This window comes from Pongo abelii, chromosome 14 (genome assembly GCF_028885655.2).
Source record: "Pongo abelii isolate AG06213 chromosome 14, NHGRI_mPonAbe1-v2.0_pri, whole genome shotgun sequence".
Classification (NCBI taxonomy): Eukaryota; Metazoa; Chordata; class Mammalia; order Primates; family Hominidae; genus Pongo; species Pongo abelii.
The window spans coordinates 27,332,167-27,360,014 of NC_071999.2; the positions used below are offsets into that span (position 1 = coordinate 27,332,167).

The window sequence follows — 27,848 nt, forward strand, 5'->3', positions numbered from 1 at the left end:
GTGCTCTCTTGAGACCCTAAAGAGCTTATACAGGACCGGCTCCCTGGGCAGTGAGGTACTGCCCAAACTTGTAACCTGCCACTCCAGGAGAGTTTGACAAACCAACAAATAAAGCTCATTCAGCACCACACCTTCCAGATCATGAGTTTTGAAAAAATGGACAAAATCCTAGATATCATGTATTAGATAGAAATGAAGCGTTAAGATATAGCATTATATACACTATCGTGCTATGTTTTTAGGCTAGACAGTGCCTTGCACTTCAAAGTGCACGTCCTAGGCAGGAACATTCTGGGGGAAATGGAAAAAGTGATTTATCCACAGGCACACAGCCTTCTCTGCTTCACCTTTAACTCTTTTTTTATTCTCCTACCCCGTCTTCTCTCAACCTAGCTTCTGGCATGTTGAGTCATTCGTCCATTCACTCATTCATTTATTCATTCATCAAACATATTTTGAGGACTCACCTTCCAGGACGTGATTGGCACTAAGAACTCAAAGATGGGTAAACCAAGAGTTTTGCCTGATAAGGGCAATATGACCTGTTCCAGTGGTCAGGTCTATGCAAACCTACCCCCAAATTCTGAGGAAGCAGAGAGGCTGAAGAAAGAGGCTGACATACACAGTTTCTCAGAAAGAAACATTTCACAGGGACTTACGAACAGGAGCCATGCCTCTGTCTCAGCTGGCAGAGAGATGGTGGAATCCTGGTGCTATTACCCTTCAAATCCAGGGCTTACACACTATAGGGGAGTGGTGGTTCAGAAGGGAGGTGTAGACAATTGAAGTATGATAACATAAGGTTGCTTTGACCTAAGGGCAAGATTTATGGTAACTACCTGCTCTTACAGAAGAAACAACAGGTAAACTGGAAATCTTAGAGGCCTTGCCTGAACAGGAGTTAATCAAAAGCCAACATGGTAGGTTAGCTCCCAAGGTGGAGTTGGAGTTGCTTTTGCTTCCATAAATGGCCAATGCTCTCACAGGACTGTGCATATACTACAGTGAGAGCCCAACAGAGGGCACTCATATATCTGCCTGGGAATGCAGAAAGGACAAGGAGGGCTCACAGAGGAGGTGACATCTGAGTCTAGCCTGGAGTTGGCTCTCTCCAGGTGGCTGGCATTGAGACCATGTTTGGGGTTGGAATCTCCTGCCTCATCTCCCTCCTGGGGACCCACCTCACTTCCAGAAGGCCAGCTCTTGGTTAGGGATTGCTGAACCAGTTTTGTTACTCTTCCCAGAAAATATGTTATCTCTTCCAGGTCAGATATTTTTATTTCACAAACCACTGTATAGCTAATGCCTCAGCCCAAGTGGTGGCTTTCATGTGGGCCACGTTCTTAGGCTGGCAGATGGCCATGTCTCTCAGATCATCAGGACACCAAGATAGCGTCCCCTCTCCATTGGCTCCAGCCTGTTACCGCTGCTTCCAGATTCTGGAGACAGCAACAGCATTGCTGAGAAAGGACACTTACCTGGCAGTGGTGATTTTAAGGGCCACTTAAAGATACCATGATTGGGTTGAATTAAGAACCACAGAAGAGACTGCCTAGATCTCAGATGTTGTGATGAGAGTCTCAGTGTCCACCCAAGGTTTCATGAAAGAAAAGATTCTATCATTAAATGTAATCAAACTAGGAAAACTGCTGACTTGAGAAGAGAATGGATGTCCTATCATCCTGAATATATATTTTTCCTTACAGGGTAATTTAAAGAGAAAACAAAACTTAGGCATTCTTTCTGGATGGTATATTTCAGATAAAAGGAAGAATGTCTTTGAATTCTGATATAGGGGCTTGTTTCTAGACTATATTTTGCGTGTTTGTTTCAATGAGGAGAGAAATGGATTTTCACAAAAGGTAATTTGTAAGCCGTTGCATTGCCCATGCGTGTAAGGATTTCAGGACATAACAGGTGCACGATAAATATTCGTTATACGCATAAATGAAGGAAAGAATAAACAGAAGTTTCCCTCTGATTGCAATGACCACATTACTGTGAAAGTTTAAGGTTACTGTAGCAGTTGCAGTTTTCTGCTTTTGAGTTAAGGCTGGGGACTGTCTCTCTCAATTAGTACTTACAAAAGTACAATAAATAAACTGAGCAGCAGCTGCTGATGTCCCCTCTTCTTCAATTTTAACTATTCTTCTCATCTTAGGACTTAGTGAAATCTGTCTTTGTAGACAGGATTGATTATTTTCACTACCCAGAAATATCTGGAAATCGTACATCCTCAAGTAACCGAAGGAAACCCCCAGTGAGAAATCTAGACTCTCTTCCTGTCCATTTAGATGCAACTCTGGCTTCTTCTTTCAGGCTGTATTTGCCTGGTGTGCACGCTGATAGTTTAGGAACTGGTCCCCATGAAGAGAGGAAACACCCTGTTTCACAAGAAGCTTTGGGGGACGCTGATGTCCAGACAGGCCAATGTCCTGATCAAGCGTTGGTGTGGCCAGAGGACAGGCTGGGCTTCTTCTCAGCATTCTTTTAGATCCAGGGTTTCTTATGGAAATGCAAGTACTTCTGAAAGAATCGGTCCCACTTCAGCACAGATCAGTTGGTTGTAACTCAGAGGACTCTCCGGGAATGTGTCGCACTGGTAAGTACCAAGGCCTGCAAGCCAAGGAGGAAAGCTGTGCAGTTTGGGGGAGGCAAGACAGATGAATTCTTAAAGCTTCATCATTTGGCTTCTTTCCCAGCCTGTACCCAGAATCTTGAGGAAGAAAAAGGCTAATTGAATTTTTGCTCCCTATGAAGACCCTTCCTCACTAGTAAGAGTTAAAACCCAGCAGACAAGGAAGCAATTTTAAAAAGCCAAACTCTTCCAACTGTATGTATTTTGGAAAGTGCAATTTGCATCAGTTATGGTAATAATGAAACATAATCTAAATGAGAAACTCATATCCCAAATATTCAGTGAAGTCAGTAAAAAGTAAGTAAAAAGTTCTATCATCTCACTGCCTAGAATTTTCCTCCATATTGAGGCCTAGGGAAGTGGTTATGAGCTTGACAAGTAGGGATTATTTGATTTTTAGGAGGATTATAAAAGAGCTTTATGAGGAAAATGATGAGCAGCTATTAAGAGACTGCACATGAGGAAACAATGGAAAGACCTAGAAGAAAGTGGATTAAAACTGAAGAGGATATTTGAGGGGTTAAGAAAGACTCCCTCCCTGGGTTTTGCTGGGGAGATCTACATGGGTTTCCAAAGGCGATTGCAGTCTGTCCTCCTGTAAGTTGAATAAATCAGCAAACATGCCTTGGATGGCATCACATCAGTTCTGTGGGAGATGCCAGGGAGCATAAGACATGAACTCCCACCTACGGGAGGCAAAGGGAGGGACAGCATTAGGACAAATACATAATGCATGTGGGGCTTAAAACCTAGATGATGGGTTGGTCAGTGCAGCAAACCACCACAGCACATGTATACCTATGTAACAAGCCTGCACATTCTGCACATGTGTCCTGGAACTTAAAGTAAAAAAAAAAAAAGTATATTTGACATTTAAAAAAAAAATGTGGCTGGGCGCAGTGGCTCATGCCTGTAATCCCAGCACTTTGGGAGGCCAAGGCAGGCAGATGACGAAGTCAGGAGACCAAGACAATTCTGGCCAACATGGTGAAACCCCGTCTCTATTAAAATACAAAAAATTAACCGGGCATGGTGGCTCGCTCCTGCAGTCCTAGCTACTTGGGAGGCTGAGGCAGGGGGTTTGCTTGAACCCAGGAGGCGGAGGTTGCAGTGAGCCGAGATTGTGCCACTGCACTCCAGCCTGGTGACAGAGCAAGACTCCATCTAAAAAAAAAAAAACTTGTGCAGGATCCCAGGTGAGTTGGCCCTGCCCTTCTGGGTTCCCACAGACAGGATGGTGAGCAGTGAAGACTCGTACACAGTTCACTGTGGCAGGCTCATGCACAGTGTTGTGTTAATCTTGTTGAAAGATGCTTTTCTTCTGTCTTCTGACAGTGGGTGTTTATTCGGTAACTAGGTTTTAATATAATGAGGTAAAAATTTGCAAAGTATCGTAGTAATGTCTTATTAATGAGTTCTATTTATAGGTGATCTACACTAAGCCCTTACCTTCAACTCTTTACTTTCCCAAAATAATCTTGGCCTTATTTTAAAAGACTGTTTATAGTTAGAGACTCCTCAGATCTCTTATGCTTTGGGACCACTTTCTTGGTTCCTTGCTCAGCTAGTTTAAGGAAACTAATTTTACATCCAATAATTTTAATTTCTGGTTGTAGATGCAGAACAATATTATGATCCTCTTGGAATGCTGCGAAAGGAGCAGCTTAAATATGGAAATAATGAGTGTTCTGCAAACATGCAAAGAATTATAATAATACTTAGAGAAATAAAGCATTGTTGTGATGCTTGATTTTAGTACCTTCAATTATAGTTTGCAAATTCATAGGTCATTTCATGGAATTGTTATTTGAACATCTTTCTTCTTTATTTTTCTGTATTAGTGTATGCCCTTTTCTATTTTGATCTTTCTGTAAAGCCCTCTTTTTCTGCAAACAACAACTTCTGAAAATAACACTATTGGTGAGACCAGCAGGCCTGCTTTCATCTCTTCTCAGCCCTGGTACATGCTGTCTACTGAGTATTGACTTAAAGTCTGCAGGCTCAGTAATAATGTCTATTGTGTCTATTTATGGAAAATGAATTTTCTCGACCTCATTTCCTTTCAGGGAGAAAGGGAATAATTATGGACATTTATATATCACCCTGAGCATAATTGTGTTGAAGCAGGAAAAATAGAAAACAAAAAGACGAGATCCTGGACATCCAGGGCTCAAGATCTAAGATGTAATATTCCAAATATCACAGCAAATAGCCAAGCCAAAATACGAAAGACTGGGCAAAACAGGTAACTTGGAAGAGTACATGGAAAAAGTGATTCAAGAGAATGATAATATCTTCTTTCAGATTCTTCTATGGATTCATCATGAGCTTCAGACAGAGCAAAAACACTGTATCAGGCACCATGAAGCTTAGTCAAGTGTGGTACCTCCCCAGTGAGGATAACTAGGGAAAATATTGAGAATCTTTAAAAAGTTGATGTACATCAATGAAACAGGAGATACAGCCTTGCAGTCAGAAAGGATCACCTGCCTTTCAAGTTTTGCCAGTAGAGGTAATAGAATTTTTGTATTGCAATGACACCTAATTTTGTACTGCAATGACACCATAATTACTTTTATGGCCGGTAGTCGTATTTAGGGTGTAGTCTGACTCCAATCAGCCATTAGAGAAATGTAGATATCAGAAATGAGATGAAATGATATTAACTCTCCAATGACATTGCACTCACAGTTGTGTGTGCTGCCTTCCAGTATCAGTCGCTTTTTAATGTTTGTATGTATATATAAATATATATGTGCATGTATTTGTATACACAAATATACATATTTTTGTATGTCATGTATTCAGAAAATCATTCTCCTAATGGGGTCAGCCCATACAACGTGTGCTCAGCCTTCTGCACGGCTCTTGCTGTAGTGGTTTGGTTTACCACATAAACCCCATTAGCTTCTCCCATCAGCCATGGCACTTACAAGTGTAAATGAATTTGTGTAGACAGTCCTTAGTGGTTTTTTTTCCCCTTATGGTAAAATGTTCTCCCTCCGGTTTCTGATTATTGAATTCATGTTTGTCTTTAAGACCTTCATCAAATGCTATTTGTTCTGGGAAGGTTTTCACCTTGTGTTCTGTCAGAATGAATTTAACATTTCCTCAAAGCCCCAGTGGTGTCTATTCCTACACAGAAGTTAATTCACTTTCTTCTGCTGTCATTACATACCTGCTTCTCTCACTGAATTTTAAGTTATTTGAACTCAGTGACCATATCTTATTCTTATTTGTAATCTCAGTGCACAACACTGTGCATGGTGCATGTCAATTCATTCTAAACAAAGTAAAAGGATTAGTACCTTGTACAGCAGATCTCTTTAAATCAACACAGTTTTTCAGCACTCCTGTGAGCAAGGCCCTGCATAAGGGTCAGGTGTTCTGCTAAGCTTTGCAGTAAGGGCTGGAAGAACGTGCACAGAAAGCTTCCTCATCCGTAAATGGGATGGTCTGAAGATCAAGTCACTTGTATGTTCAGTGTCTAATGTGGGATAGGTGCTCAGTCTACAGTAACCATAGCTATCACTTGGAAATTTCTCTGTTGGCTGTTGACTGAGCCAACATCATCCCTGGAATTTCACTTTGAGAGTTTCTCTGAACTGGTTCTACTCCCTTCTAGGCCTGCAGCCTGCTTCCAAGTTTTCACAACCACTCCTTTAACCATTTTCCTTTGTTCTTGCTATCAAAACCTTCATATAACCAATCCTGTTATGTTCATCCAGTTTTTCTGCTCTGTTTTTAACATCTCTGTTCTCCTACTAACTGTACTCCAGGAGTTCTGGGCTCTTAATCTCTCAGGTAGATCCTTCCCTCTTCCTTTCTCCTGGAAGCAATTCATTACGACAATATTAGCAAAAGATGATGGTTTATTTATAATGTTGTCAAACTTATACAATTTTTACAATCTTCTTTTAAAACTAGCTCTATACTAGGGATATACCATACTATTCATAAGTTTTAAGGAGGGTGATCTCTTTTGCAAAGACTAAAGGTTTTTCCCCTGCGGCAGCTCGTGCTTTGTCCTACTCAGCCAGAAGGAGACTATCAGGTGTGTTTCCACATGGTTGCTGGTTCCTGAGAGGTGGCTAGTACTGTGAGAGGAGACCTGGATGAAGAGGGAGAATCTAATGTTTGCTTCATGGCTCCCCACTTATCAGATTACATGAGTTTTCACAAATCACTTAGCTTTCTCAGAGCCTTAATTTTCTGATACATAAAGCAGGAATAATAGTCCCTGCCAATCTCAGAGAGTTGTCTATCTTGTCAGCAAAAATGTTTTATACTGTTATCAGGAGACTGAGAAGACTGGCTTAACAAATTAAGTGTAGCCATATAATGAGGTGGCATAGCTCTGTAGTTCACTGCTCTGGGAAGATGCTCAGAATGTAATATTTTAAAAAAATACTGCATAATTCCATTTTATGTTAAGTGCATGTTTATTTGTGTATACATATACATATTTATATATACGTACATGCATTAAAAAGTGGCTGATACTGGAAGGCAGCACACATAACTGTGGGTGCAATGTAATTGGAGAGTTAATATCATTTCATCTCATTTCTGATATCTACATTTCTCTAAGTGGTGGGATTCTGGGTGACTTTTACTTTTTCTTTTGCAGTATTGAAAACAAATTAATAAAAAGAACTTTAAATCTTCCTGTCCAAACTCTTTTCCTCCTAAAACTATCTAAATAAAAATGCAGTTTTTGTCTGCCTGTAGTTCTGTCTCTTCCTGCATCAGACCCGTACAGATTTCTTTTTAGCTGTAAAGATTTGTAGGGAATGTTGGCAATAGTCTGGATGAAAATACAGACTACTTTGTAAACAGAAAGTTCCTTTGGCAGGGGGTGGTGGGTGCCCCTCTCAGAGACAGGCAGGCATCCTCCAGGAGGGGGACAGGTATAGGCTGGGTTGAGCTGCTTGGATCATGTAAATGAACAACTTTATATAGGGATGCTTCAGTGGCAGAAGTACCAGGGAGTTATTTAATGATGGGCAGCAGTTTATCTAATGATTCCTGCAGGACACCTAGGATGCCATAAAGCAGTGTTCAAGAGTGAGAAATTGCTTATTCTGTAAGGTCTACAGCTTAGGCGACCATATTTGGGGACAGGAGGCTAAAGGGATTTATCTTCCAAGCAATAACTTTGTTTCTGATGGAGGGCACACATCTGATTGTTTGGAGATCATCTGTCTTCTATAGCCACAGGCTGTGCTCAAACTATATTAGATGCTAAAATAATCCAGTTAAGGAAAGCAGAGCTCAAAACACCTGCTATCCACAGAACCACTGGCCAGGTGGCTGCCGAAGGACTTATAAGAAGGGCCTTCAGTCTTCTTGGAAGACTTCTTTGGGAGCAAAAGGTGGAGAACATCTCCCCTTAGGCCTCGTGCATCTAGTTATAATGGTAAGAAGGAGGTAGGGGCCTAGGAAATAGGGGAATCATAGATTCATCACAGAACAGCAAAGCCAGCTTGTCACCCACCAGCCTGTTCCTTATCTGACCCCACAGTGTCCAGGTAGGACCTACATGGGCATGCCCCAGTAATACCAAATGGATCAGTTTTTTTTGGTTTTTTTTTTTTTGAGATGGAGTCTTGCTCTGTTGCCCAGGCTGGAGTGCAGTAGCATGATCTTGGCTCACTGCAACCTCCACCTCCCAGGTTCAAGCAATTCTGCCTCAGCCTCCTGAGTAGCTGGGAATACAGGTGTGTGCCACCACACCTGAATAATTTTTGTATTTTCAGTGGAGACGGGGTTTCACCATGTTGGCCAGGCTGGTCTTGAACTTCTTACCTCAAGTGATCCACCCACCTCGATCTCCCAAAGTGCTGGGATTACAGGCGTGAGCCACCGTGCTGGCCCCAAAGGGATCAGTTTGTAAATTCAGTAAACCAAAACAAAAATCTAATTTTGTGCTTAATTTTTTGTTGCAGTACTGCAATAGAAGTAATTCTTCTATTAGTTTTGGTTAGAACATCTTTTATACTTGTAGTCAGACTTCTTTTTCTTTTTCTTTCTCTTTTTTTTTTTTTTTTTTTTTTTTGAGATGGAGTTTCACTCTTGTCGCCTTGGCTGGAGTACATTGGCACGGTCTTGACTCACTGCAATGTCCACCTCCCAGGTTCAAGTGATTCTCCTGCCTCAGCCTCCCGGGTAGCTGGGATTATAGGCACCCGCCCCCACACCTGGCTAATTTTTGTATTTCTAGTAGAGATGGGGTTTTGCCATGTTGGCCAGGCTGGTCTCGAACTCCTGACCTCAGGTGATCTGCCCGCCTCAGCCTCCCAAAGTGTTATCTTTCCAAAGGCTTACAACCTTTATTGATAATATGATAACCTAAGTTAAAATCTAAGTGAGCCTAGTTGCTATTTCTGATTCTAATTTATGCTTAAGTGTAGTGTGGAGTTCAAGCCATTCTGTTTTTTCCTTTTTAATGGGAATCTAGAGGCCAGAAGGGTAAGTTACCAGTGATTTAGAGGCCAAGCAGGTGCAGGGCAAAGGTCTTCTTCTCTGGAGTCTGTCTTCCATCGCTGGCCAAAGAACTTGTCATCATTTCAGGAGGGCTCTTTATTCCCTTAAAAGCTGCTCTGTTTTATTCTTTAACAATCCCCTGTTTTTTTATTTCTTTGATGACTAATGAGGTTTATCATTTTTCCATGGATTGACTGAAAATCTTTAATAGTTGGTGGCTCTTTTCTTGCCTTCATGAGGGGAGCAGAGCGAGCATGAGGCGTGGTCAGTATCTGCCATGTGGGGTGATGATGATCAGAGAGTAGAACCATGGAGGAACCTTGGTGATCCCTAAGCCTGACTTTCATTCCCAGATTAGGAAACTGGGACCCACAGAGATCAGATGACTTGTCAATAACTAGAACCGTGATTACAACTTGGCACTTGACTCCGTGACTATCTTATCACAAGGGCTGTGGTTTTGTTTTGCTTTTTTTTGGTTTGTTTGTTTTTTTTTTTTGAGTCGGAGTCTCGCTCTGTCACCCAGGCTGGAGTGCAGTGATGCAATCTCAGCTCACTGCAATCTCTGCCTCCTGGGTTCAAGCGATTTTCCTGCCCCAGCCTCCCGAGCAGCTGGGATTACAAGTATGTGCCACCACACTCAGCTAATTTTTTGTATTTTTAGTAGAGATAGGGTTTCACCATGTTGGCCAGGCTGGTCTTGAACTCCTTGGCCTCCCAAAGTGCTGGGATTACAGGTCTGAGCCACCGTGCCCAGCCAGGCTGTGTTTCTTAAACAGAAGTACCCATCATAATAAACTATATAAGTAAATGTAATAAATTTTAGGAGATTAAGTTGGCTGTTCTCAACTAGAGGACCTAGTCTGGAACGTCATACTAACCAGTCCCTGGATGTACTTTATGTGTGTGTCACTTTCCCACAAGTTGAGTGCCTTCATCTATTCAACTGAGGCTTCTTACATATTAATAATCCCACTCATAGTATTAATTCCAAGCTGCAAAGTCTCAGAAGCACACATGATGCTGAATTTCATTGCCCAAGTTGTGGTTAATTACCTAATGTATACTTCATTCTGAGAGAATTGCCCTTCATTGCTATTTGCTTATTTTCCCTTCTTTTGTGCTCGCCCCATAACCCAGCTATCATTCATCTCTTCATTAGTTCCTGTCCCGTGCTTGTGGCACAGGGTCATGCAGAGCAGGTGCTGGATAAATACTTTACCAGGGGAGCACACACGTTGCCCATTTGCCAGAGAAGAAGCAAAAGAGCATGGTGCTTTTGCTCAGGGAGATGGTATAGAGAGATGGTTTCGGAGAAAAGTGGCACTGAAAGCCAACTGAGACTGTGACAGCTATGAGAGTTTCTAAGCTTTTGCATTAGAATAACATTTTCACCACTACAGATCCAATAGCACAGAATGTTATTCACTGTCACGTTTGCCTATGAACATTGTTGGATGTCTTGTGGGTATATTACAGTTAGCATATCCTCCTCCCCATGTACTCTCCATGCATCCAGTATGTGGCCCCAAATCTTGGGGCAATGCTTGACTGCCCTTTCTCTCACCTCGTCCTTCAGCAAATCCTGCTGCCTCTGCCTTTGAAACAGGTCCCCAATAGAACCACTTCCCACCATCTGCACAACTAAGGCCCTGGGCCAAGCCACTGTCATCACTCAACTGGAGTCTGCACTGATCCTCTACCCTGCTCCCTTCCTCAACCGTTTATTCTCTAGCCTACAGCAGATTGAGCCTTTGAAGATTTCATCAGATCAAATGACACTCCCACTGGAATTGCAAAGTGGCTTTTTTAGTTCTATGTAGACATAAACCAGAGCTCAACAGGGTAAATGCTCTATGTGGTCCAGCTCTTGAGCCCTAACTGACATCCTGAGTCTCTACCTCTTGACTTGCACACACGCACACTGGCTTCCTGCTGTTCTTCAAAAGCAGTGAGCACATCCCTGTCTCAGTACTCTCATTGGGTTTGTCTCCTCATCTCAATCAATTATCTGATCAAATGTCACCTCTTCAGAAATGCCTACTTGGCCTCCACATCTAAAGGTGATCTCCTTAATCACTTGGTCCCTCTCTATCCCCCTATGTTTTTTTTCTGAGACAGGATCTCGCTCTGCCACCCAGGCTGGAGTGTAGAGGCCCAATTGTAGCTCACTGCAGCCTCAGACTCCTGGGCTCAAGGGATCCTCCTGCTTCAGCCTCTCAAGTAGTTGAGACCACAGGTGTTCACCACCACTCTGGCTATTTTTAAAATTTTTTGTAGAGATGGGGTCTCACAAAGTTGAGTTGCCTGGGCTCGTCTCAAACTTCCAGCCTCAAGCAGTCCTCCTTCCTTGGACTCCCAAAGTGTTGGGATAGCAGGCATGAGCCACTACACCTGGCCTCTTTTTCTTTGTTGAATACGTTATACATTCATTCATTTATCATGCGCCCACCCCCACCCACCCCCTAGACTGCAGCCTCCATGAGACAGGCATTGGGTTTCACTGTTTCTACTATAGAAAATAAACATTTGTTGTATGAATTACTGGGATTGTCTGAGAACTGTATTTCAGTGATTAAAATTCCTGTTAAAACCCATAAAACTGAAAGGGCATTGGCAGCCTGCAGATGGTAAGACACTAGGGCTTGTCCTGTCATTGCCATTGGACTTGTTTGTGCTGCTGTTCCCCTGCTCTCACCCCTACCCCCATTTAAAATAAAATGTTATCAATAGATTTCACTTGAAAGTCTCTTGGAAGACTCCAGATTAGTCCTGGCACCAGGGTTAGAAGATGAGAGCCCTAGATGATGTGTTTTCAGGGCAAGCGCAGACAGTGTGCATAGACTCTGGACGGCATTAATGTCTGCATATTTATCTCCTTTACAGAAATTCAAGAATCCGTGTTACTCTCCCACCCAGTCCTCTCAAAATGGACAAATTCCAAAGCCCTCAGGAAACATTAGCTGTAATTTGTTGTATCACATGACTTATAAATTGCCCAGGAGAAGCATAAATTGTCAATACTACTTCCAGAAGGATTAACTTTATTAATATTTATGATTAGCCTCTGAATGGTATCGTTCAGCTTTTTGACTTTCTTTTATTCATGGGAGATACACAAAGCAACTTCTTTTCAGGTTGAAAATACTAAGGCATATACAAAGTAAAGATATTTGAATGGAGCAATAAGCCAAACCATATTTTGTGCTTGTGACTTGTGTTTCTTCATGAGTGACGTACAGTCTTGAGCACTTTTGCTGCTTGAAATTGCCATGTGGTTGAAAACTTGGGCTATCTCGGGGGTGGTTTAGAACACTGGATTCCAGATCAAGTCAAGCCATTTATCAGAACTTTAATTATGAAGTACTGAGGTATTGAGTTTCTTTCACTTGCTTGTCATCTTTGCATCCTGAGACCTTCTTTTGTTCCCAGTTTCCCATTAATTCTTGGCCATTTATGGAGACAGGTGTGGTTTAGTTTCCCCCAGTTTAGGCTGAGCCAGGTGTTTCATTCCTCTTCAGCCTGTTGGTGTAACTGAGTCCCTACCCTCTACAAAGTTGGGTCCTAACTACCCAGGAACGTTTGCTCTTATTTGACTTCATTTCTCCCATTTCCCCAAATGCCTGGCTTCTAAGTCCTGCCTTTTTGGTCTGGGCTTGACACTGGCCAGTTTCTTTACCATTTTGGGTTCCGTCTTCTTCATCCATAGATGAGATAGTTGTATTGGACAACCTGTAAGTCTATTCATTTATGAGCTGATACTTATGGACTGTCATCTCAGATGCTGGATAAGTTTTCATTGATTCATGGACCCATACTCTAATTTGTTTCAGAAAGAATTTAAGACAGCTGGATAATTTTTTACTTCATTAGCTTACAAAGCACTTTAGCATGTATTATACCATTTGATTATCCTAATAGTCCTGTGAGACAGGTGAAAGTCTGATATTATTAACTTCATGGTACAGATGGGATTAAAGCCTCTTTAACACTCCAAATTTGATAATTCTGTAGCCCAGTTGTTCAATTTAGACTTGTTAGGATAATTATTCTAGCTCACTGATTCTGAAACTTCGGTGCATAGGACTGGAAATTTGTTTACAGTAGAGATTTCTGACTCACTATATTTGGGGTGGAGCCCAGGAATCTGCATTTCTCACAAGCAATAGCACGATTCTGATCAGGAGGCTGCTGTCTACGCCTCTGTGCTTACACAGTGCCTGCCTCAGCAGGGATGTTCACCAAATGTTCATTGACTTAACTTATGCGTAGCAAATCTCAAGTCAGTATTAAAACCTTTAAGCATAAACAGATATACAATGGACACAATATGCAGTCAGTTTTACTGTGGAATCGGTTGATTGGCACTCAAGTGTCTGAAAGTAAAATTAACTGGTGCTCTATGTACCATGCTCCCAGGTCTCCTTGTTAATGCTGTAAGCTTCAAATTTTACCTCTTACACTTCTCATACCCATATGTCCAATAAACTCTCATTTCCCCCTGTTAACAGACTCTCTCAACCCACCTTTTCCTTCAGTGGCTTGCTTCCGGAAGCCCATTAATTCTCCCATTAGCAATTAGGGAGCCAAGGTGTCTCCCTGACCAGGACATAGCTCCCAATGAATACATACCCTCAGATGTGGAATATCGGGACCCTGTGTCAAAAGATCCCCACTGTCCTGTAATAATGCCCCTAACATTTGCACGGAACTAGGAGAGGCTCTGTGTTAAAGCGGCATCAGCTGACGTTTTCTTGCAGTCTTTTAAAGTCTATGGATAAATGGCAGTACCCTATAGAAGGTAACAAATAGGGTTTTAAGCCTTGCAGTACCCTATAGAAGGTAACAAATAGGGTTTTAAGCCTTGCAGTGCCAGACCTTCACTGAGAAACTGTGGTCTCCTTGGGGACAAGGCTACTCTGCCTCCTCTAGATCTAGTACCATGTTAAAGGATTTTTTTTTTTCAAAAAGTTAAATCATAACTCTCATAGACATAGTGTTAAAGAGAGAACTGGGAAGATGTTACAATCGATTCCAGGCAGAATGCAAAGAGCAGATGCATTTGTAGATCAAAAAGAATGAAATGAATGTGCAAATAGAGGCCGAACTGGCATCTTCCATAGTATGGTGGGAGCAATGAGCTGAGCTGCTACCTGACAGCATTTCCATTCTACAGACAAGGATGATTTTGTATCGCCTTCCGAGATCCACAATTCACAGAGCTCAGACAATGAAATGCTAGAATCAAATATCTCAGAAGGGTGTGAGTTCAACAGTTCATCATTTTCTTTTGAAGCACCAATTTTCCTTGCCTTGACTGTATGTACTTGTGTTTAACAGTCAGTTTGTAAGAAGGAATTCATCCTAAGTTCGGCTGCTCTGAGATTTCTCATCTGGGTCTTTGTATCAAAAACAGAACCACATCCTCAAATGAAGGGATTCTTAAGGTAGTTGGCTGGAAGAGGGGGAAAAAGGAAGAGAAGGGAGGGGGAAGAAGGATGTGTCAGAATCATCTTAGAACCAGGGCCATATGTGTGCGTGTGTGTGTGTGTCTGCGTGCATGTGTGTGCACGCATGTGTTTAGGAAAAGCTCCACATACCCTTTCTGAGATATATGACTGCTCTGAAGTTTTAGGTTCCCATCGTCATCATTCAGTGCAGTGACTCCAGGCACTTGGCCCTGGAAACTTTAGTTCTAGTCTTGGTCAGTGACTTGCACCCTTGGGGCTTTGGTCTAATCACTTAACTCCAAATACCCTCATCTAAAACATGGAGAAATACTGATGTTGCTATTGTAGGGGAGTAAATCTACTTTCTTTTCCTCCCCCATCACTAGGCTCATGGCTGAGGCCCCTATCTGTAATGAAAGGCAGATTAATAAGAGAAAAGCATACAGGTTTCATGTAAGTTTTCTGTAACCTGGGAACTTTCAGGAGTGAAGACCCAAAGAAACAAGGAAATATATTTTTATGCTGTTTTAGCATTTTTTATGCTATTTTTAGGCCATTTTGACTAATGCCCAATGCACTCACTCACTGGGCAGCTGGAGTTTCCAGGAACACAAGAAGTGCCATGATGCAAACAGGGAAGAGCCCCTGAGAACCAGCAGTGAAGTTTTTATTTGTTTTCATCAACCATAATGTTTTAGTACAAGTGTTGATTCTGTGCAGGCATCTAAAGAATTGATATAATATCTTGCTTTAGGGAATTTATATCAAATTGGAAATATAAGATTAATGATTAGGAAACAGCAATTGTGAGAGTGAAATATAATCAAGGGCTATTAAGTGGTGCAATGTGAATAGATGATCATTGCTCTAAGTCGTCAGGAAACAGTGCTCTGCAAAGAACCCTGGCCCTTAATTTATATTTTCTGACAATGCACATGCAGGCAGTTGTGGCTCTGATTCTGCTGACAATTGAAAGGAACAGAGAATTGAGGCAGGTGGATGAATAGTTCTAGAAAGGAATACGATACGTACTTCATGGAAAAATGTGTATACTGATGGTGGGTACATTATCTTCCCAGAACTCTAGGCGCTTTTATTGAAGGGTTTCTGTGTAAAATCAGTCACAGACTCAGCGTTCAGACTTAAGATTGGGAGCATCTCAGATTTTGATTTCGTTTGGAAAGATAGGGAGAGGGCCCAAAGGGAATCCTCCTTGTCCTTTCAGGCTTATTTCTTTCTGTAATTTACAAATTCTTCACTTGTATTTTTTTAAAAAACCACTTGAAAAGAACCATTTTAGAATGAATTGGCCAGAAGAAGGTTAATACAGACAGGAAGGTGGCACAGCGGGGCTCTGTTGCCATCAAAGACAAAGATGAAGTGGGACCAGGTGGCCAGGAGTGGTTTTGGCTAGAGCAGACTCAAAGCTTTGGAAGAGGCTATGCCTCCCTGGTTAGCATTTTAAAAACTGTTCTCTGGGAAATGTGACATCCTTGAGCTTATTACATTGAACAATAGACAGGCTTTTAGATGCAATTTGGTGACTACAAAATAAAATTTTTGGTGATAATTGAAATGAGCTTCATATTTGATTTGTAAAATTCAATGCTTTCAATAGCTAATGCATGCAGGGCTTAATACCTAGGTGATGGGTTGATCTGTGCAGCAAAACATCATGGCACATGTTTACCTGTGTAACAAGCCTGCACATCCTGCACATGTATCGCAGAACTTAAAAAAGAAAAGAGTTCAATGCTCTCATTCGCATGGTCACAGATAGTTACCTATAAATATTTCCGGAATATTGATGGCAGGAATCGATATCCAAGCAGACAACTTGAACACAAGAAGCTCAGCTTGATTTGAAGACCCTGTTCTGTTCTTCGTAAGCTCAAGCATTAAATGACAAATTTAACTGGTGTGGCTATAAACAGCTCTGTACAAACCTCCACCTACTTTAAAAAATTACTTCCATGGGATGTCTTCCCGAGGTTATTTTGCTTCAACCATGCCTTCCCTTTATTTCTAAAGCTTTGATTGAGGTTCTAAGACTGCACATGAAATATTTAGGATTTTGTCTGTTGTGTAAAGTGTGACATAACTCTAGATCAACAGAGAGCTCACATTCTTTAGAAATATTACTAATCACTTTGACATAGAAAGCACAGATTAAAAATCATTTCTCATAGAGTATTCCCATAGTGGTTCTAGCATTGCAGTGGATATCCAGATACTTACTTAAGAGTACATTTTGTTTTCTAGGTCCTTCCAGAGCTCCATTCTTTACTATGTGTGAGACACAGAAACTGTCCTTTTCACATTTTTAAACATGTTTCTCTAAAACTTGTAGTCTCTCCTCTTTTAAATTTTTTTTAGAGTCAGGGTCTCTCTCTGTTGCCCAGGCTCAAGTGCGGTGGCATGATCATAGCTCACTGTAGCCTCGAACTTCTGGACTCAAATCATCCTCCCACCTCAGCCCCCCAAGTAGCTAGGACTACATGCCCGTGCCACTGCACCTGGGTATTTTAAAAATTTTTTGTAGAGACAGGGTCTCAATGTGTTGCCCAGGCTGGTCTTGAACTCCAGGGCTCAAGTGATTCTCCTGCCTCAGCCTCCCAAGGACTGGGATTACAGGGATGAACCACCGTGCCTGGCCCTTTTCTCCTTTTAAAAGAGAAGTAAACTATATGGAAACTTGAAAATTACACAAGCAACTATTAGTTTTTACTTGTACAGGACTGGAAGTAGACACTAGAGAAAAGAAAACAAACATGGAGTTTGATCTATATAGCCTGCAGTGGCTCTACATGGTGCCATGCAAATTGCTGCAGATGAAGCAACCGTGTGTATGTATTTGATGCCAAATTCCGCAGCTTGGCAGGACTGATAAAGGCAACATCTGATGAAAGTTCCGTTTGAGGATATTTCCATTTCTTTCCTTTTTTTGCTTCTCCTAAATTCATCAGCATTTTTCCATATCGTGCAGTACCTAGAACAGATCTGCTCGTTACATCCTCTCTACCTCAGTTCCACCAGTTATGAAATGGTGATAAGAAACAACGCTTGAAAGTGATAAAAAGAGGCATAGGGCTCAAACCCTGAGCTCTGGTTTTCAGAAAAGACAAAGCAGTATCATTGCCCCCTCTTTTTTTTCTGGCTTGTTCCTATAGTATTGTTTAAACAGACAAAAACACTTATGAATCAAGAGTAATAATATAAATAATTTCTTAAGGACTTAGTAAATACAGAGGCATTTTTGAAAGCAAGTATGATTGATCTTAGTAATATATTTTGGCACAAGCATTTGCTTAATAGACTAAGAAGTGTTTATTTTTAAATCATTGACCTGTTTGTAAGGCTTCATGTCAGGCCAAATGTGAGGTTTGAGAGCACACACTTGGAAGGCTCCACTGGCTCTATTTAGAGATTTTTAAAAGGTCCCCATTAGACCAATGAGTTAAAATCCCCATTGTCATTGTAGTCTTCTGTCAATAAACATCCTTGCCTTCCCTGTTTTGTTCTCAGTACAGCCTTTTTAAAAAATTACCAAAAGATACTTGCATATATTGTCATAAGAAACTCCCATTACTATTCATGCTTTTAATAAAACAATGAACTTGACTTTCACACGAGTCAACCTGCATAACACACACAGAGAGGCTCTCTACAAGGAAGGATGTTTATTTAGAAATAGGCATTGCAGTGGGGATGTACATGCCATAGTGAAAACTGTGTGTGTATTCAGAGAGGTAAAGGGAAACCAAAGTTTTTAAAGGAAAAAATGAGGAGGATTACATAATTGTTTGAAATAGTTATCCTTGGCTACAAAGATCAGTAACAAGAGTGCTACCAGTCTGAGGTTGCACAGGCTGTTGCTGGGGCAAATGTCCTTACAAAAGTATTTGTTGTGTCAGGTTTTGATAGCCTTTGTGCATGGTTGTGGTTTTTACAGTTTTTGGTAATCATTTTTGTTATCAGGCGTACATGAATGACAGCCCTCTCTTCATGGCCTTCCTTGGCTCTATTTGTCAGGGTTATCTTAACATTAGTGACTCCATTTTGGTTCCGACAACTTTCACTCATCTTCTTTCACTCCTCTACCCCCACCATAGCATTGTGACAGAAGGCATCAACTTCCACCCTCTGACTCTTGGACAGATGGGCACTGGCATCACTTGAGCTTCACTTTCAGTGCTCTTTCTAGGCCTTTTTACCCACACATAGCCTTCCTTCCTTTTTTAAAAAAAAAATAATTAGATCAGATTAAACATTATTAGCAACTTCCTTTTTCTCTTAATGTATCTTCGATAGCTTTCCTTATTTGTATAAGTCTACCCTATCTTAAAGCAGTGTAATATATCTCATAGTATGTGTGTACCAAGGCAATGAAATGAATCTGCATTAATAAACTTTTAGGATGTCTGGCTTTTACAAAGCTTGCTGAGTGATCCTTGGCCATGTGCATTTTTGTGTACATTTTCGAATATTTTTGTATGATAGAATTCTAAGGGTGGAATCGGGTTTTGAATTTTGTAGTACACTTCCATGTGATTTTTTTCTAAAAGCTGTACCAGTCTATATTTACATGACAATCTATGAGAGTACCCATTTCCACTTAGACAAAGCAGCAATGAATATCATCAGTCTTTTTAGGTTGTGCAATCTAAAGGATGTCAAATGTGTTTTTAATTCTTATAATTTGTGTATTACTGACTACTATTAAGTTGTGCATCTTTTTATAAGTTCTTGGTCAATTTTATTAGTTGGAGATCAGATGTTTGGCACAGATCTTTCCTTACAACAATATAATTTAAAGTCTACTAAGGACTAGTCAGTGCTTGGGATTTAGAGATTAAGGAGGTTAAATGTCTCCCTTTAAGGAATCAACAAGCTAGTGAACAGCAGTGAGGTGTGCACAAATAATCCTAACAATGTGAGTTGTGTCCGTTGACGGCGTGGGCAAAGTTTAAAGAGGGATGTGAGGATGAGGATTTCAGAGGGTCAGGTTTGAGCCAGGTTTGAAGATTTCCCCGGGTGGCAGATGGGGAGGGCCATCAATAATGTGAAATTGTTGGCACACGGTGTCTTAGAAAGGCAAGTTGTCCTGCAGGGCTTGGTGTGGGAAATGGAGCTGGGAAGGGGATCGTGGACCTTCTGTGACATGCTCAGAAGAAACCTCTTCCATGGGCCCAGCAGAGGGTCCGGGAATCCTGTTCTCACTGCATAAAATGCTTATTATTATCTGTTATAAATATGTGTTGACTGAAGGTAATGGTTCCATGTTTTCACTCACCTGCTTGGCCCAATATCCTTTCTTCCCATTCTTGTGACCTTTCTTCTGTAGAAGATCATTCTAACACGTGGCAATGTTGTTTCAGCCTTAGGTTCTCTGTAATCACATCATCAACACAGGTGGGTTGGCGTTCCAGCCACCTTCCAATATAGGAGGAAGTTAATTGGTGATTCCCTTCTTCTCTTCTCTGAGTACTGCTCATGATCTCTGCAGGGACCTCTGAGCAGGATGTCCCAGTCATAGGCATATATTTAAGTCTAACTGCCATTACGCTTAATAGAAAGTGGCTTGTAAAACACATTAAAATATTCACAGGGTTCCTTTGAAACATAGTGATAAAACACTCAGCCAAACTTCTTTTTGGAAACAAGTTCACTTAAGCTATTCAATAAAGATGGCTTGGCCAGGTGTGGTGGCTCATGCCTATAATCCCAGCATTTTGGGAAGCGCAGGTGAGCAGATCACCTGAGGTCAGGAGTTCAAGACCATCCTGGCCAACATGGTGAAACCCTGTCTCTACTAAAAATACAAAAATTAGCCAGGCGTGGTGGTGGGTGCCTGTAGTCCCAGCTACTTGGGAAGCTGAGGCAGGAGAACTGCTTGAACATGGGAGGCAGAGGTTGTAGTGAGCCAAGATTACACCATTACACTCCAGCCTGGGCGACAAGAGCAAAACTTGTTCTCAAATAAATAAATAAATAAAGATGGCTTGATTTATGTCATTAAAGATGTTTCCTGCAAGTTTTCCTGATAGATCATGTGCATTTCAGTGATGATAGTGGAGATTCATTTTGTTTTCTAGCTACTAGTGGTTTTTTAAAGAGGTAACGACATGGCACCTGACTTAAAAATGAAGAAATTGACTGAAGTACACACCCTGAAATATATACTCTGTGTGTAAGTCTCAGCACATGTGCTACCACTATCATTAGAGCACTTGGGTTCCATTACTCCTGTGTTTTGTATATACATTTTGCTTTTTACAGTGCCTCCAACTACTGCTCAAGATCAATTTGCTCCTATTTTAATGCTAGAAGCTCCCCCCAGCAACCCCCAACACCTGACAAAAATTAACTAGGAAACAACATCAGCTTCTAGTACTAGATCTCTAGTACTTGCAAGATGTCATACATTTGAAATCATACAGTATGCAGCCTTTTCAGATTGGCTTCTTTCACTTAGCACCATGCATTTAAGGTTCCCCTATGTCTTTTCATAGCTTGATAGCTCAGTCTTTTTATTGTGGACTAGTACTTCTTTGTCTGAATGGATGACAGTTTGTTTATCCATTCACCTACTGAAGGACATCTTGCAAGAAGCAACACCATGTAGACTGTAGAAAGATCAGTGGTTGCCAGGGGTTGGGGGAGGGAGAGACGAATGGGTGGAGCATTGTGTTAGGCTGTTCTGGTGTTGCTATAAAGAAACACCTGAGACTGGGTAATTTATAGATAAAAGAGGTTTAACTGGCTCACAGATCTGCACACAGTACTAGAAGCATGGTGCCAGCATCTGCTTCTGGTGAGGCCTCAGGGATCTGTGACTCACGGCAGAAGGAGGAGCAGGAGCTTGCCCATCACATGACAAGAGTAGGAGCAAGAGACAGAGTGGTGGGGGAGGTGCCACACACGTTTAAACGACTAGTTTCACATGAACTCACTCATTAGCATGAGGGCAGCACCAAGCTATGAGAGATCCGCACCCCCAGACCCAAAGACTTCCCACCAGGCCCCACCTCCAGCACTGGGGATTGTATTTCAACATGAGATTTGAGGGGACAAATATCCAAACTATATCAAGCATGGAGGATTTTGAGAGCAGTAGAACTACTCTGTGTGATACCATTATGGTGGCTACATGTCATTATACACTTGTTCAGACCATAGCCTGTAAAACATAGAGTGAACCCTAATGCCAACTGTGGACTTCAGTTAATAATAATGTATCAGGGCCAGGCATGGTGGCTCATGCCTGTAATCCCAGTACTTTGGGAGGCTGATGTGGGTGGATCACCTGAGGTCAAGAGTTTGAGACCAGCCTGGCCAACATGGTGAAGCCCTGTCTCTACCAAAAATATAAAAAAAATTAGCTGGGCACAATGGCACATGCCTGTAATCCCAGCTACTCGGGAGGCTGAGAGAGGAGAATCGATTGAATCTGGGAGGCAGAGGTTGCAATGAGGTGAGATCACTCCACTGCACTCTAGCCTGGGCGACAGAGCCAGACTCCCTCTAGGAAAATAATAATAATAACAATAATAATATATCAGTATCAGTTCATCACTTGTAACAAATGTAAAACACCAGTGCAAGATGTTAATAAAGGGGGAAAGCCAGAGGGGGTGTGAGGGAGTATGTGGGAACTCTCTACACCAGGGGTTCCCCCAACATAGGAACCAGGCTGCAGAGCAGGAGGTGAGCAGTGGGCGAGCTAGCAAGTGAAGCTTTATCTGTATTTACAGCCACTCCCCATAGCTCCCCATTACTGCCTGAGCTCCGCCTCCTGTCAGATCAGCAGCAGCATTAGACTGTGCATGTGAGGGATCTAGGTTGTGTGCACCTTATGAAAATCTAATGCCTGATGATCTGTCACTGTCTCCCATCACTGCCAGATGGGACCATCTAGTTGCAGGAAAGCAAGCTCAAGGCTCCCACTGATTCTACATTATGGTGATTTGTATAATTAATTCATTATATAGCACAATGTAATAATAATAGAAATAAGGTGCACAATAAATGTAATGTGCTTGAATCATCCTGAAACTATCCCTCCACCCCTGGGCCATGGGAAAATTGTCTTCCATGAAACTCGTCCCTGGTGCCAAAAAGGTGGGCAACTACTACTCTACACTAACTGCTCATTTTCCTGGGAGCCTAAAAGTTCTCTAAAAAAAAAAACAGCTGAGCTCAGTGGCTCATGCCTGTAATCCCAGCACTTTGGGAGGCTAAGGCAGGTGGAACATGAGGTCAAGAGATCGAGACCATGCTGGCCAACATGGTGAAACCCTATCTCTGCTAAAAATGTGAAAATTAGTTGAGTGTGGTGGTGGGCGCCTGTAGTCCCAGCTACTTGGGAGACTGAGGCAGGTGAATCGTTTGAACCTGAGAGGCAGAGGTTGCAGTGAGCCGAGATCGAGCCACTGCACTCCAGCCTGATGACAGAGTGAGGCTCTGTCTCAAAAAAAAAAGAAAAAGAAAGTTGGCAGGGTGCAGTGGCTCATGCCTGTAATTCCAGCACTTGAGGGGCAGAGGAAAGCAAATCACTTCAGCCTAGTCCTTGGCAGCATGGCAAAACCCCATCTCTACAAAAATTACAAAAATTAGCCAGGCATGGTGATGGGCGACTGTAGTCCCAGCTACTCAGCAGGCTTAGGTGGGAGGATCGCTTGAACCTGGGAGGTTGAGCCTGCAGTCAGCTGTGATGGTACCACTGCACTTCAGCCTGGGTGACAGAGTAAGACCCCGTCTCAAAAAAAAAAAGTCTGTTAATTAACAAAATTAAAACTTAAAAGAAGTGGGCACATTTAACTGGTCCTGTGACAAAAATATTTATGAAGCATGCCTCAGTTTCCAATCTTTACTTCCTACAGAGTTCTGCACACTTGGTGCCACCATTTACGACACCGACCACGACTTCTTGGTGTTAACTTGTTCTTTCAGTAAATGCGAATGGAGCACCTAATGCTAGATGTGCTGGGTTCGAGGATGAGCCATAGTGTCTACTCCTTGAGATCTTAGTCTATTGTGGGAAAGAGACATATGAACAGATGAATGGCACTTAAACCCCTGGGTGTGATATTTAAAGATATGAACAAAGTGCTGTGGGACCACAGGGAACACTGTCTCACCCTCCCTGCAGGAGTCAAGAGGAGCCTCTGAGAGGAGGGCATGTCTGACCTAGGTGTGTTTTAAGTGTGAGGAGGTGGCAAGGTGTGTGTTTGTTGGGGCACTGCTCGCAAGTATAACAAACCCCCAAATATATAATGGCTCAAACACGGCAGCCTTACATGTTGCTCATAGAATGGCTCAGCAGGCAGCCCACTTGCAAGAAGGATTTGGGACCCCAGGGTCCTTCCAATGTTGCCTCATTTCTCTGCATCAGCTGGAGAAAAAGGGAGAGAAGTGGAGGCAGCACAGAGGCTTGATGGCCTCTGTCCAGCCTGGACACGTGCCACTTCTGCTCAAGTCCCCTTAGCAAGAGCTCATAGCATGACACCAGAACAGGTCTGGGAAATGCCCCCCAGCTAGGCAGCTGGTGACACTGCTCCAGGCCATGGAAAGGGAGGCTGAAGGTTCTTAAGAGATAGTGAGTGCTCCCTGCCATACCAGGGGAAGTAGAGAGTTAAGTCTAAAGAAATAATCTAGTGGCCGGGCACCGTGGCTCATGCCTGTAATCCCAGCACTTTGGGAGGCCGAGGCGGTTGGATCACCTGAGGTCATGTGTTCGAGACCAGGCTGGCCAACATAGTGAAACCTCGTCTCTACTAAAAATACAAAAAAATTAGTCCGGTGTGGTGGCGGGTATCTGTAATCTTAGCAATTCGGGAGGCTGAGGCAGGAGAATTGCTGGAACCTGGGAGGCGGAGGTTGCAGTGTGCCGAGATTGAGCCATTGCACTCCAGCCTGAGCCCATAACAGTGTGACTCCATCTTAAAAAAAAAAAGAAAAAAAAAGAAGTAATCTTGCATGTTCACTCTTTGGAAGGACTCTCCCAATTCTGGGGGATTCACCCCATTCTCCCCAAGAAGGAAAATGGTCAGCTGGATGGCTGGGTGGGTGGAGTGGGATAGTTCTTCATGCTGCAGTCATTTGTACCCTTGAATGTTTCCCTTTCAAGTGTATTAATTATTAAAGAAATGAGTCACCTTAATAGACTGCCACATAACGTGTGGGAAACCTGGTGGTTCCTCAGGCACGGGGTACCAGTGGGGAGATACATATTCCTCACAAGCTTGGGTGAAATTGTTATTTCAGGAGGCAGGAGATGCCCCTTTGAGCCTGGCTGGGAAAGGCCTTGTCTGATGCACTGAGGCATTTAGGCTTCCTCGTGTGGGCCAGGAGGAGGCCACAGCACTGGGCAGGGAGCACTCTCCAGGGCTTGGAGCCAGGGGTAAGGCATTGGTGACAGGGAGGTGGCCTGGGCAGGAGTCAGCAGGGTGCAGTGGTCCAGGCTGGGAGGATGAGGTTCTGGAGGAGAGGGATGGCTGTGGGGATTTTGAGGAGGGGTTGGGTGTTTAGACAGTTTGGCAGTGAAACAAGGAAGGTTTAGGAGCCAGTTATCACAGAGGGAGAAAATTAGTCATCACTCTGATGTTTGGGTTTTGAGCCCTTAGATAAATAGAAGATTTGCAGAAAGGTAAACAATTCCATTCCAGTTTTAGAGAGCTGGAGAAGCAGTCAGGACCTCCAGGTGGAGATGTCTAGTAAACAGCTATAAATGTGGGCTTGGGTCCATGAGAGAGGTCCAGGCCCCAGCCTACCTCAGAAAAGGAGGCTGTGACCTTGGGCGAATGTGCAGCCTGAGCAGGGGGCTGAAATGCAACTGTGGGGGGGTCTCCGGTAAGGGATAGACATGGGGGAGCCTGTGTGGAGGCACAGGAAGGAAACAACCATAGCGTGAATTCCTAGAAGCCCAAATAGGGATTGCTGCAAGAATGGGGGATGCCAGATGCTGCAGGAGTTTTGTAGGAGCAGGAGTGGTTGTGCACGGCTGGATTTGGCAAAGACTTTTCATTGACCTCGGCAGAGCAATTTCAGAAGATGGTAGCAGAAGGCCACTGTAATCGACTGAGGAATGAATGATGATCAGACTAGAGGACAGTTTGAGATGTTTTGAGAGGCAAATGAGGGGATAGGTTTTTGTTGTTGTTGTTTCTTTGTTTTGTTTGTTTTTTTGAGACATTGTCTCACTGTTGCCCAGACTGGAGTGAAGCAGCAAAATCTTGGCTCACTGTAGCCTCCGCCTCCCGGGTTCAAGCGATTCTCCTACCTCAGCCTCCTGAGTAGCTGGGATTACAGGCGCCCACCACCATGCCCAGTAAATTTTTGTATTTTTAGTAGAGACAGGGTTTCACCATGTTGGTAAGGCTGGTCTCAAACTCCTGACCTTAGATGATCCATCCGCCTCGGCCTCCCAAAGTGCTGGGATTACAGTCATGAGACACTACACCCTGCCAAGGTAGTTTATAATGGTCTCTTAAGCATGATTATAAGTCAAGAGAAGAAACTGGTTAATATTGTCACTCCTTGTTTAAGTGGCTATTGCTTCCTAAAACACACACATACACACACACACACACACACACATACACACACACATAATGAGTGTGTGTATATGGTCTGTCTTCTGGTTATTTTGATAACATAGCCTTTGAATGGATTAGAAAACCTCAGCATTGTTAAGTACATATGCTTTCTCTAAACAGATTTTATTTTATTTTATTTATTTTTTTTTTTTTTGAGACTGAGTTTCACTCTTGTTGCCCAGGCTAGAGTGCAATGGCGTGATCTCAGCTCACCACAACCTCTGCCTCCCAGATTCAAGTGATTCTTCTGCCTCAGCCTCCCGAGTAGCTGGGATTAGAGGCATGCGCCACCATGCCTGGCTAATTTTATATTTTTTAGTAGAGATGGGGTTTCTCCATGTTGGTCAGGCTGGTCTCGAACTCCCGACCTCAAGTGATCTGCTCGCCTCGGCCTCCCAAAGTGCTGGGATTACAGGCGTGAGCCACCGCACCCGGCTTCTCTTAACAGATTTTAATTGATGAATTCTAATAGTAACTTTTACTTTGGCGTGGGGGGGAATCTCATACAATTATGATGGAATGGAAATTGATTTTCTTTCCCCTGAGCTCTGGAAAACAATTTGAGATTATAAAGTTCTAGTACTAGCTTGATTTCTTCTAACTAAGCAAACTTTTTTTTTTAATATGAAAAAATTAATATGAATTCTTCTCTGTAAAGTGTGGGCTTGTATTATTTTTTAAAGCTTACCTCTTGATTAAAATATAAGCTACATACAGAAAATTACAAGAATTATTTTTTTTTGTTTACTGAGCTATAAATTATATACATTAAATTCATTTTAGTATATTCACAAAGTTGTGCAGCCATCACAATTATCTAATTCCAGAACATTTTCCTCACCCCTCAAAATAACCCCATACCTGTTAACAGTCACTCTCCTTCTCCCTGTCTCCCAGCTCCTGAAAATCACTAACCAACTGTCTGTCTCTAAGGATTTACCTATTCTGGGCATTTCCTTTGAATTGAGTCATATGCTGTGTGGCCTTTGTGCTTGGTTTCTTTTACTAGCACAATCTTTTCAGGGATCATCTGTGTAGTAGCTTGCATTAGAACCTTATTCTTTTATTTACTTCTGAATAATATTCCATTTTACAAATATCCCACATTTTTTTAATCCATGCATCAATTAATGACCATAATTGCTTTTTAACATTTTCATTTTAAAGATCTGGGGCTTGATTTGTGCATGAAGAACGCTATGGTAGCCAGTATGAGCCCACCTCATTCAGCACAGGAGCCAGGGCAGGGACGGCACTGGGGAGTTTGCCAGTTTACCTCGGAGGTCCTTGTGTGTCCACGTGTTTGGGTGCTCATGGCCAGAAGACAACTTTTGTGCCTCATCTACAGTGCTCCCCTAGGGAATAGGATGTCTCTGGGGACTCCAGCATAGAACAGAAACCCCAGCCACTGCATGTCAGGTGACATTCTTTCCTTGGGGATCTTTAGATTTGCATAAACATGGAGTGAGCGTTTTCTTCTTCTAAAACCTGACTTCTTTAGTTTGGGGGCTTTGATGGTTTCTACCAAAATCCTAGGGGTGTGCTTGTGGGCTAGTGAGAGGGCTCAGAGCTCCTAGGCAGGGCACCCCAGTTTTGTGATGTTCCACGAATTGCTGCAAGCATCTAGCCTGCTCATTTTCTTCCTGTCATTTTTTTTTCTGCAGATGATACAACCAT

At 42.5% G+C, this 27,848-nt stretch overlaps 2 protein-coding genes across 2 annotated transcripts in view; both read left to right on the forward strand.

Moving 5' to 3' along the window:
• LOC100453345 (phospholipid-transporting ATPase IB) overlaps nucleotides 1–27,848 on the forward strand; it is a 534,685-nt gene that overhangs the window by 374,197 nt on the left and 132,640 nt on the right. The gene's annotated exons all lie outside the window — the stretch shown is intronic.
• The window catches only part of LOC134759826 (VPS10 domain-containing receptor SorCS3-like), a 174,249-nt gene that overhangs the window by 115,589 nt on the left and 30,812 nt on the right, over nucleotides 1–27,848 (forward strand). The gene's annotated exons all lie outside the window — the stretch shown is intronic.